The 11,202-nt window shown below is 29.0% G+C and overlaps 1 long non-coding RNA gene across 1 annotated transcript in view; it reads left to right on the top strand.

Annotated features, from left to right (window-relative positions):
- The first annotated feature begins 9,408 nt into the window (after nt 1-9,408).
- The window catches only part of LOC124898990, a 10,359-nt gene continuing 8,565 nt past the window's right edge, over nt 9,409-11,202 (top strand). The window contains exon 1 of the long non-coding RNA XR_007056130.1: nt 9,409-9,739. This is a non-coding gene — a long non-coding RNA (uncharacterized LOC124898990). The remainder of the gene's footprint in view (nt 9,740-11,202) is intronic.

The raw sequence follows: 11,202 nt of genomic DNA, 5'->3' as shown, positions 1-11,202 counted from the left end.
TACAAATGTATGATGGTTATGTATACATCTAACAATTTATATCAGAATAAAACATAAACAAAAACTACACATGTATGAAGGTAACTTATACATTTCAAAAATTAATGTCAACTTTATTAGAATGTATAACCTTTAGAATAATATTTCAGAACAACTATATTATACATTCCTGTGATGAAACACTAATGTATCGTGTCTTATTATACATGTGTCAAATTATACATACACTCATAATAAATACCTTCGGCAGACGTGGTCTTTCGAAATCATCAAATTTCTTTTTACTTGCGTTTGAAGTAGACTTCTTTGATTTAGAGGCAGCCTTATCCCTCAATTTCTTCATCGTAATGGGGTCGTTTCTGTGCTTTGAGGGATTCTCTGCTCAATCAAGATCCTGTTCATCAAATGTAGCACAACAAATCCAAGTGGAATATCTTCTACAGTTGCATCTAACTGAGTAATTCCTAAACTAAATCTTGGAGGATTATCCATTACCAATTAACACTATTTTAACTTAAGAGTATTGATAAATCAAACTACAAAACAAGAAAATCAAAGATCTAACTTGTACCATATGAAAAATAACGAAAAAAACGAACTATTTAACATGAATATGATTGAACAATACCATAATTTGAACATGCAAAAAAACCAAAAACGAAAAACCCATGAATTGGTAAAGTTGAACAAAAAAAATTAAAAAAATTAATGAAGTGCAATATTAAAAATAATTAAATGTTGAATAAATTACAATTTGATAACCACAAGTAGAGGTTACTTCAACTATGCCGTAAAAGAGGGGTTTCAAAAATAGAGTAAAAATCGGCTTGATAATGGAAGCATTAGGGAGTAAAAGACGGAAGCCAAAAACTGATTGTAACATGTATAATATTGAGGAGAGAGAAATTACTAAATAAAGGAATTTTTGTAATTATTATGAGATTTGTGTAATTACTTTATCAATTGAGGATTTTATATAATTATGTAACTTAAATTTGTGTATATATATAATTTTTAGTTTTATATATATATATATATATATATATATATAGATTTTGATTAAAAAAATTAGAGAAAATTAAGTGGGCCAAGCCCAAAAGAGAAATAAAGGAGGCAACAAATTTTTTTCTAAAAATTACACAAATACACAACTTATGTTTTCAATATTACAAAAAAACTCAACTACCTAAACATATTACAAAAATCCCAACATATACACAGAATGTTATGTATATGTCGGCTATGTTATGTATATTAATAGGGAGAGAGATTAAGTAATTAAAAAAGTGGGAGAGAGTGTAATTACTTTTAAAAGGATTGGTATTTATGTTATTTATATTTTTCTTTAGGGGGAAGCGCACGAATGGCGACTTTTTATTTCGTCATTTAACTAATAGTTGTTTCATAACTTTTTTTTTTTTGGTAAGTTTATCCACTTTCGATAATAAGTCAAATACTCACGTTTGAGGCTATATAACTTTAGACATTAGCGTCTGAAAGTTTGGCCTCGTGAAAGCTAAACAATATCGGATATTGGCCTTGTGAAGGCTAAACAATATTGAATATTTTCACCTAATATACTTTATTATTGCTTGTAAAGGTAAGTGTTCGAACGTTCCTGTATAGATGACCGAACTATGTAAAAATAGGTTGAACTTTCAAGCATGTAAATTTGAAATTATTTTTAAAAGTATATTCAAATTTAACTTTCAAATCTACTCTAAATAAATTAAAATTTAAAATATAAGTTCAATATATCACAAAGAACAAAATTAAATCATCAATTTATCAAAAACATACAAATCTAACAAACCCATTAATATTTTTTTTTTTTGAATCTGCACTTCATTCCTGAATACCTGACTTAACTCTGAACCATGTGTAAAAATAGGCTAAACTTTCAGACATGAAGTTTGAATTTTTTTTTTTTCAAAAAAAAAATAGTTATTTTTCAAATTTAAACACTTCAATCTACTCTAAATAAGTTCAAATTTGAGACTCATGTACCATAAATAATAAAATACAATCATCAATTTATCAATAATACACATATCTAACATACTCATCTAACACCTTTTTATTATTTTTTTCTTTTTAAATCTGCACTTCATTCATGCATAAATGATTGAATCATGTGTAGAAATAGCCCGGCTCAGATATGGAAAGCATTTTCCGGAAAAAAAAAATTTTGGTTTTCAAATTTAAAACACCCAGATCTACTCTAAATAAACCCAAATTTAAAACATAAGTTTCAGGTATCTTAAAAAACAAACTTCAATCATCAATTTATCGATATAAAAATAAATTTAACAAACTCATTTAACATTATTTTAATTTTTTTCACATATGTATATGCTCAGTGATATATGACTAAAACACATGTTAAAACAATCATGTGTTAGATGTGGAAGCAGAAAGAACATTCTTTTCCCCGAAAGTTGTCTAATATTGTGTGTTAATGCAAAAATAAATACAAGATGAATATTACTTAAATGAGGCGAGCAAAATAAGACGCCGCGTGAATTTTTTGAAATGTATGACGCAACAGATTTTCTAGCCAATGGCTCAAAACATCTGTGATGTATATAAAGTTTCTTCTCATACTTGTTGGTCCTTCATACATCGGCTTTCCACTCCTGTTGTGAATGATATCTTTTGACGTTGGAGAGATAAAATTAAGTACACAAATTAGTGTTTTGCTCTAATTTAACATTGTAAACTTTTATATAAGGTGGACACATATAATAGTCTAACTTATTTATTTTTAATGAAGAGTTAATTGATAATTTTAGTCAATTATTTAAATTAATTAATAGAATTAAAGTGAACAAGCCAAAAGTTGAATCTTTTCCTTCCAGTTTCACCACAAAAAAACAGTACAAATAAAATACTAGGGATACATTTTTCTCCCATTATTTTGGAGGAGACAACAAGCTGTGTAGAAAGAAAAAAAAAACAGAGTATCCAAACAACGATAGCGGGCATCCTCTGAAGTGATAAGGTACGAATTTTATTCGTAGTTCTTTTATATAGAATTGTACATATATTCGGTGATACGGCAGTAGTGTAGTAATGATATTAAATTAAGAATGAAAAGCATGAAGTAGCTGGTAATTGTTATTATGATGTTGTATTCATTAAGTAATGATTGAAGTTGAAGGGGGAAGTAATGTTTTTCCTTTTCTTGGGGGCAGTACAAATGTCTCCCTAATCTGTTTAATGATTGGTTGAAGTTGGTGGAAGAAACATGTTTTTTCTTTTAAATATTCTATGCTATGCAATTTTTTACCCTACAATTTGTACATTGGAATAAGCTTACTGACCAAATCTGTAAGGCTGCCAAAGGTTGCCTTGGGAGGCCACTGTTTCAATAAATTTATTTCTCTAATTATTCTTCTGTTGCGTTATTTTTTTCAAAAAGAAAAGCAACAAAATTAGATATACCCTCATAAAGGGTTTTCATTATTTTAAATTCGTTTTGGTGTAGTTTGAGGTGATTTAGATTTGTTGGAGCATCGTTTTAATATATTAAAAGGAGTGTTTGGATTGTGAGTTTGAGATAAGTGAGACTTTAAATTTTGGTGTTTGTTTTTCAAATCTGCATTCTAAGAAATGGAAAGACTATAATAGTCAACATCATATAAATTCTAAGGAAAAATTCGTGCCAAATAGACTCCTAGTAGGAGACGCTGGATCTGCCCAGTTTCTAGACTTGGATTGTAAAAGAGAACCAGGAGAATTTCTAGACTTATGAACAAAAAACTTAGAACTATTTTTTAAACTAGGGAAAGGAAATAATTATACTAGTAATGAAAAATATTTAATTGCTACAAATACCTTAACTGGAAAGGTAGACAATTGGTTCAGAAGAGTTTCAGAAGAAGCTGAAAAGGTATTTAGACTAGAAATCATAGCAGATTTTGATAAATCAACTCGAGCAAGAATAGATCACCTAGTGAGGTATATAGGAGCTGAATTTTTAGGAAGTCAAGCAGACATTTCTAAAGGAAAAGAAAAACAAGGGCTACTAGCGGCAGAATGGCTAGAAAAGCTGTAAATTTGTAAAATGAAGTACATCCAAAATATACTTGTCAGTTTGAAACATACTACTATCAATTATTTGATAGTAGTAAAAACTTAACTCCCTACATGGACAAGTATTATCAAAAGTTACCAGGATATTAGGCTACCTATTTTAGAGATGAATATGCGAAGGAGGATCAAACGCAGGATTCTCTGGGAAGAAGAATTACCTTCCTTAACCAAAGGCTTAATCAACTTTGTATGTTACATAACATGCAAAGAAAAGCCAATAGAATAGGCACACAAATTTACTGTGAAGACATAGAAGCAGCATCTCAATGGGGATGTTACGAAAATCCTTCAGAAAGAAAATGGAAAACCAAAGGATAAATTAAAAGGAAAAATATTTCCAAGAAAAATTATATACCAAGGAAAAAATACTTCAAAAAATGAAGAAATTTTAGAAGAAAACCTACTACAGATAAATGTAAATGCTGTAATTGTGGAGAAGAAGGCCACAAAAATTACGAATGCAACAAGAAAAGAGTAAAAATATCTAAAATAGATAGAGAGGAAATAGAATCAGACTTAGAGTCAATCTCATCTATAAAAAGTGAAGATTTTCACGAAGAACTCTATGAAGAATTTTCAGAATCTAGCACTTATTCAGAAGAATGAATCAAGAAATTAAAAATATAGAAGAAAACACTCAGGTTATAGAAGCTGAAGAAGATCAGTGAGGATATGCATTAAAAGCAACGTTTGATGGAGAATTATTAAGAAAAATTCAAGGATTAAAATTCAATCTTCGAAAAGAAGATAGTATATTTAATAGATTACAAAGAACCTTTTGTAGAAATAAAATCTCTTATAATGAATATCAGGAGATTGAAAAAGTAATTGAAGCCACTCAAACTACCTAAGATATAAGCTCAACTTATTAACAAAGCCTATGATCGACCAAACTCTAAGAAAAATCCCAGAAAGAAATCGGAAAAAAATGAATTATGTTCATCTGGGAGAAATTCAAATAATGGTTAAATCTACCTTTAAAGAGGGAATTGACTGTCCCATAGTAATTAACCTTTCAGATGAAAGATTTATATACTAGATAAGGAAACCTGGGAATTGTTGAAGGAAATTTGGCTTATACCAAATTATTATTCACCTATTATCCTAGGTATTGTATTTCACTAAAAGATGCAAATTCTAATGAAGCTTTAAGTTTGCATTTTCAGGTTAAAAGAAAAGATTTATTCAAATCAGGTAATCATATCATGAACATATATTATCAAGCTCTATATACGGTTACCAATTCAAATTATGAAAATGTCTACAAAAATAAAAGACTGATCGAAACTGACCAAGAATGCATAGGAATAGCCAGAATAGTTGCAGCAGAAACTCAACAACCAAATATTCCTACTAAATATGAAATTCATGTGGGAAAATCAATAGAAATAGGAAGTTCTTCCACCTCAAGTCAAAGACTCTCAATAGAATATGGGAGAAACTCCATAAGGAAAGGTAATTCTAGAAGATTTAATATTGAGGATTCTAACAATGTTACAGAAGTTTCAGAAAAATTCTTCGACGAAAGCGACTGGAACAAATAAATAATCCTAATACAATCAGGATCATCCGCAAATCACGTCAAAGAAAGTATCTTAGACGAGTTAATTAGCTATGAAGGTAAGTCATACATTTACAAAACATTTGAAGGAAATAGCTATGAATGTTCAAAAATGATAAAGTTACCAATACAACTTGGAACAATCAGAACGGAAGTTACTTGTTGTATTAGTAATCATGAAAATGATCATAATATAATCTTAGGAGGAACATTCCTAAATAGTTTGGATCAATATAATATCCAAAAGGAAGGAATCCAAATAACTTTGGGCAATAAAACTTGTTTTATTCCAAAAATCTAAATGCCAAAGGAAATCTCTTTTAGAGTATCAGTATTCGTAGAATGCACAACCCACGAAACAAAACTAACTTCTTGTTGTCAAATAGATAACGGGTCAGAAGCTAGTTTGGCAAAATTCTTTTTAATAAAAAATTGGGATACAAATAATAATAATAATATCAGCTTGATAGGTATTACAGGAAATAAAGAAAAATTAACACATGAAAAAGAAAACATAGAAATAATTTTAGATGAAAAAGAAAACATAGAAATAATTTTAGGATCTAAAATTATTTCTATAAAATATGTTTTTGCTTAAGACAATCTTGACACTGATTTACTATTAGGAAATGATTTTATACAACAATTTCAAAATTATCATCAGACCATATATATGGTTAGTTTTAAAATCCCATGTAATCAATTCATAAAAATTTCAAGGAAACATAATCCTTATATTTTGATAAAAGAAAATGAAATCTTTAAAAAGAAATTTTTAGATACCCCAAAAAATTACTCTTGTACATGTCTCAATTTAGAGAAGATAAAACAGGACTTACAAGCTTCTTATGGAGAAAATCCATTAGAAAAATAGAATAACAACCATGAAAAAGAAGTTTTAATTCTTAAAGATCCTAGTATCATAATAAGAGTTAAACCAATGCTTTATAAAGAAGAAGATAAAACTAAATTTAAAATTCAGGTACAAGAACTCCTTTATCTTAAATTAATAAGAGCAAGTAAAAGCCGTCATAGTAGTCCAACATTTATGGTAAGAAATCATGCAGAATAAAAAAGTGGAAAAGCTCAAATGGTTATTAACTATAGAGAGCTAAATAAAAACTATGTTTTCTATGGATATTTTATTTCAAATAAAAACAATCTAACTAACCTTGTTAAGGGAAAAACCTATTCTTCAAAATATGATTGCAAAAGTGGTTTTTGGCAAATTAAACTTATAGAGGAATCAGTGCCTCTAACAACATTTAGCACTCCCAATGAACATTTTGAATGGTTAGTCATGTCATATGGATTGAAGAATGCACCACAAATTTTTCAAAGAAAAATGGATAAAATATTTTCCGAGAAAATTTTTTTAATCGTCTATATTGATGAAATTTTAGTATGTTCATAAACATATCAAGAACATTTAACACATTTGAAAGAATTTTCTTATCTTTGTGTTAAAAAAAGAATCATTTGAAGCCAAAAGAAAGCTGAAATAAGCAAAAATGAAATAGAATTCTTAGGAATGATAATTTCAAAAAATGGGATCGAACTACAAGATCATATTTCAAAGAAAATAATAGAATTTCCTGCTAAATTAACAACAAAACAAGAGATACAAAGGTTTCTTAGTTGTTTGAATTACGCAGGTGAATTTATCCCATATCTTGCAAAAAAGAGAAATCCTTTGCAAAAACTCATTCGAAAGTCAAACCTACTTTGATGGACTAACGAACATACTATTTGTGTTCAAAAATTAAAAGAAGAATGTGCTAAGTTACCAAATCTTAGGTTACCAGAACCAGAAGATAATTTGGTTTTACAAATTGACGCCTTTGGGGAGCATTATTACACATAGATCTAAATGAAATCTATAGATATGCAAGTGGTACTTTTAATGAAGCTGAAGCTAACTACTCAACTAACTAAAAAGAATTACTAGCAATAGTAAAAGAAATACGAAAATTTTCTTCATTTTTATTACCTAAACCATTGTTGTTAGAACAGATAACACTCAAATATCAGGATTAATATTCAACAAATTACCTTCAGAACTACAATACAGAAGGTTACACAAATGACAGGTAATATTGTCATCTTACACTTTCAAAATTAAAAATATTAAAGGATCTGATGATGATTTTGCAGATTTTCTTACAAGAAACGTTCAATATGGATGATAGAACAAAAGCATTGACCAACAGAATATGGCAAAAGATGAATAACATTGATGATGCCATAAATAAAAAAAGCAACATGTTTTACGGCATAAGAGACGAACTTGTATCCTTGATAGAAAAAATAAGAAAATTAGAATTTGAAATAAGTCGGCTTAACACCGAACAAGCTGGCAATATGACGGAGTTCCAACTTCTCTGCGAACATCTAGATACCAGACCCAAGGGTAATAAAGAGGCAGGAGATGTCCCACTAGCACTTAGTGCCAAAAATATCTCGACGATAAAGCCAGATATGTCGATAGCAGAATCTTCAGATGAAGCTGAACGTCGTGCAAAGGGAAAATTCCCTAACAAAGTGGCAGGAGATGTCCCACTCGCACCTAGTGTCAAAAATATCTCGACGGTATGCTCGGATATATCGATGGACGAACCTTCAAAAGAAGCCAAACGCCAAGCACAAACACAGAGAAAATTCTCTAAAGTAGTTAAATAGTAGAAACAGAAAAAACTTCTGAGATATCAGAAAAAGGACCAACTTTTCATCAGAAAAATAGTTTGTTTCTTCTTTTCAGGTAGAAAAAATTCATCCAAAGGAGGAAGAATATCTGAAGTTTACAAAACAAATTTACAATCATCCAGAAACATGTGGAGAAACTTATGGAGTCTTAGAATAAAAAAAGTCTATATCCAAGGATTAGCATATTTTTAGGTGGATCAACGGGCTTTACATCCCAATTATTTGAATTCGGCTACCTAGATTGAGTTTATTCCAAACCAGATTTATTTGAACTAGAAGGATTGCCAATACATCTGACAAGTGCAATCAAGAATTTTGCTAGAAATGAAGCAGTTTATTGTAGGTTCTTTAGCATAGCTATGGAATCTTAAGATGACCAAGTATATTTTCCTACAGTTAACTACATAATGGTGGAAAAGTTAAGGAATTTTAAAATCAATACCACAGGAGTTGATAAAAAGATTCCTTATTTTAGTAAAAAAAATGGATTCAAACCAGACGAGCTTTAGGAATGAAAGCTAATATCACATCCTTAAAAAAAATATGCAGAAAATTATAAAGTCCAATAGGGATATAAATTAGATTCTTATGACCAAAGGAAGATCAAAATTAGTAGTCTTAAAGGACAAAATTACTGAATCCAAAACACATCAATTTTCAGCCACTCCAGAAACATGGACCATGGCATGCAAATTTTTGGAATATGAACATCTCAAGAGAAAGGATGAAGGTAGCACTTCAATGTCAGACGAGATGTAACTTACAACTGTAAAGCAAAGACAATAATAGAAGAGAAGATGTAAAGCAAAAGCAATTACGTCAAAATAAGTGTCGGCACTAAACGACAAAAATGATAGAAGAAATTGGACCCCACGGTCCAAAAAGAATCCAATCAGGAGAAAGAAGAATCTTATCTTATCTCTTATCTTATCTTGATAGGGGACTAAAAGATAAATAAATAGATTTATAGGGATGACCCTATAGAAAATAAATATTGTAAATCTACCCCTCCTTGTAAATATAAAAGGAGAGATAGAAACCCATAGAAGACAGACTATATTTTCTCTAAATATTCTCTTTCTTAGAAAAATACTAGGTATCTTCTACATGCGTGAGTAAGAGACACCTCTTCCATCAGGGAAAGGTAATAAATAGTGTATATGTAAGTATAAGGAAGATCTGATTAAAGATTTTTTCTATGTTTTATTATGTTCAAGAAATAAAAAGTTTGTTTCATATATCCTTTGCCACTCTTTTGTGCTAGTAAAAATTAAAGGTTGTGATCTTCAGCCTTAACTGAGGAAGGATGGAACAGTAGCTTGAGACAGTGAGTCACAATAGGCTAAAAAGTTCTTCATATCCAAAAGGAGAAGTCGAATGGTATATGCATAAACTCTACCATTTCATGAACATATTAGCATAGGAAAAGTCTGTTTTCATATATGCTCTATACCTTCATACATATTATATATTACTAAGTACCTATAGGGAATATAAAATTATTAATTATTTATATTTATTATCATGAGAGTGGTATAACCACAATTACAAAATCTTAGAAGAAAAATTTGGGAAACCGTAATAATTATAAGAAGGATTAATGAAGCTTTAATAAATTTGAGAAACTATGGTAGAGAAATCTATCTTTTAAGAAAGAATACTTTGAATAATCTTGTGAAATCTAGAATTAACGAAGTAGAGAAGCTACTACTTAGAGCACAAGATAGAGGCCAAGCTTTAAAAAATACACAGGTTTATCTGTTAAAAAGATTTAAGGCTAAGTTAAAGAAATACATACTTTATACTGCCTAATGAGTTATTATACTATTTTCTTAAATGAAAAAATAAAAATTAATATTTTAAAAGTGATAAAATTAAATAAATATTTACAAAAAAAAATTCTTGAAAAAATTATAGATCAACTTGTTCAAGAACAATGGTCTAAACATGACTATTCGTATGTAGATAGTGATGATGATCCATACTATTGGTATGATGATGATTATTTTATTGATTAAGTGAATAAAAATTTCGCGTGCATACCCTGTTTGCGAACAACTTCATTTTATTAGGAGCTGAATATTTAGAAAGCCAAGCAGACATTTCTAAAGGAAAAGAAAAACAAGGGCTACAAGCGGCAGAATGGCTAGAAAAGCTACAAATTTGTAAAATAAAGTACATCCAAGAATATACTTATGAGTTTGAAACATACTACTACAATTATTTGATAGTAATAAAAACTTAACTCCCTACATGGACAAATATTATCAAAAGCTACCAGGATATTGGGCTATATATATGTGTGTGTGTGTGTGTGTGTGTGTGTATGTATATATATATATACTAGTTAACTATACGTGTTTTGCACGTGTATATCACGTTAACTATAATCTTTGAATATAAAAAGAACAAATTATTATGTTTTTGGCATATTTTTTAAAAACTACAATAACAAGTGTTCATTAATCGATGAGATGATTATTTTTCTTGTTATAATATGATGAGTATTGAATAGTATTCAATTGTAAATCTATTTTTTAACGTTGAATAAAAAATTCTTGTAAAAAGAATATTATTTGGTTTGAATTTTTAATTTGAAAAAATAATTCTTTTTACCATATATTTTAGAACTCCTTAAATATTAATTCTCCTAATATTTATTACCATGTATTTTTTCTTACCAAATAATTTAGAACTCTTCAATTGTTAAAATATATTACTCTCTTACCAAAATATTTTAGGACTCCTTCATTTTAAATATTATAAAAATAAATAATAACTAAAGAAAATAAGTGAAAAGATAATTTTGTCTACTACAGAGTCTTTTAATGAAGGGCAAAAAG

The sequence above is a fragment of the Capsicum annuum genome, chromosome 5, assembly GCF_002878395.1.
Source record: "Capsicum annuum cultivar UCD-10X-F1 chromosome 5, UCD10Xv1.1, whole genome shotgun sequence".
Taxonomy (NCBI): Eukaryota; Viridiplantae; Streptophyta; class Magnoliopsida; order Solanales; family Solanaceae; genus Capsicum; species Capsicum annuum.
Note: the sequence above shows the minus strand (reverse complement) of the source record. Positions and strands in the feature narration are given on the sequence as shown.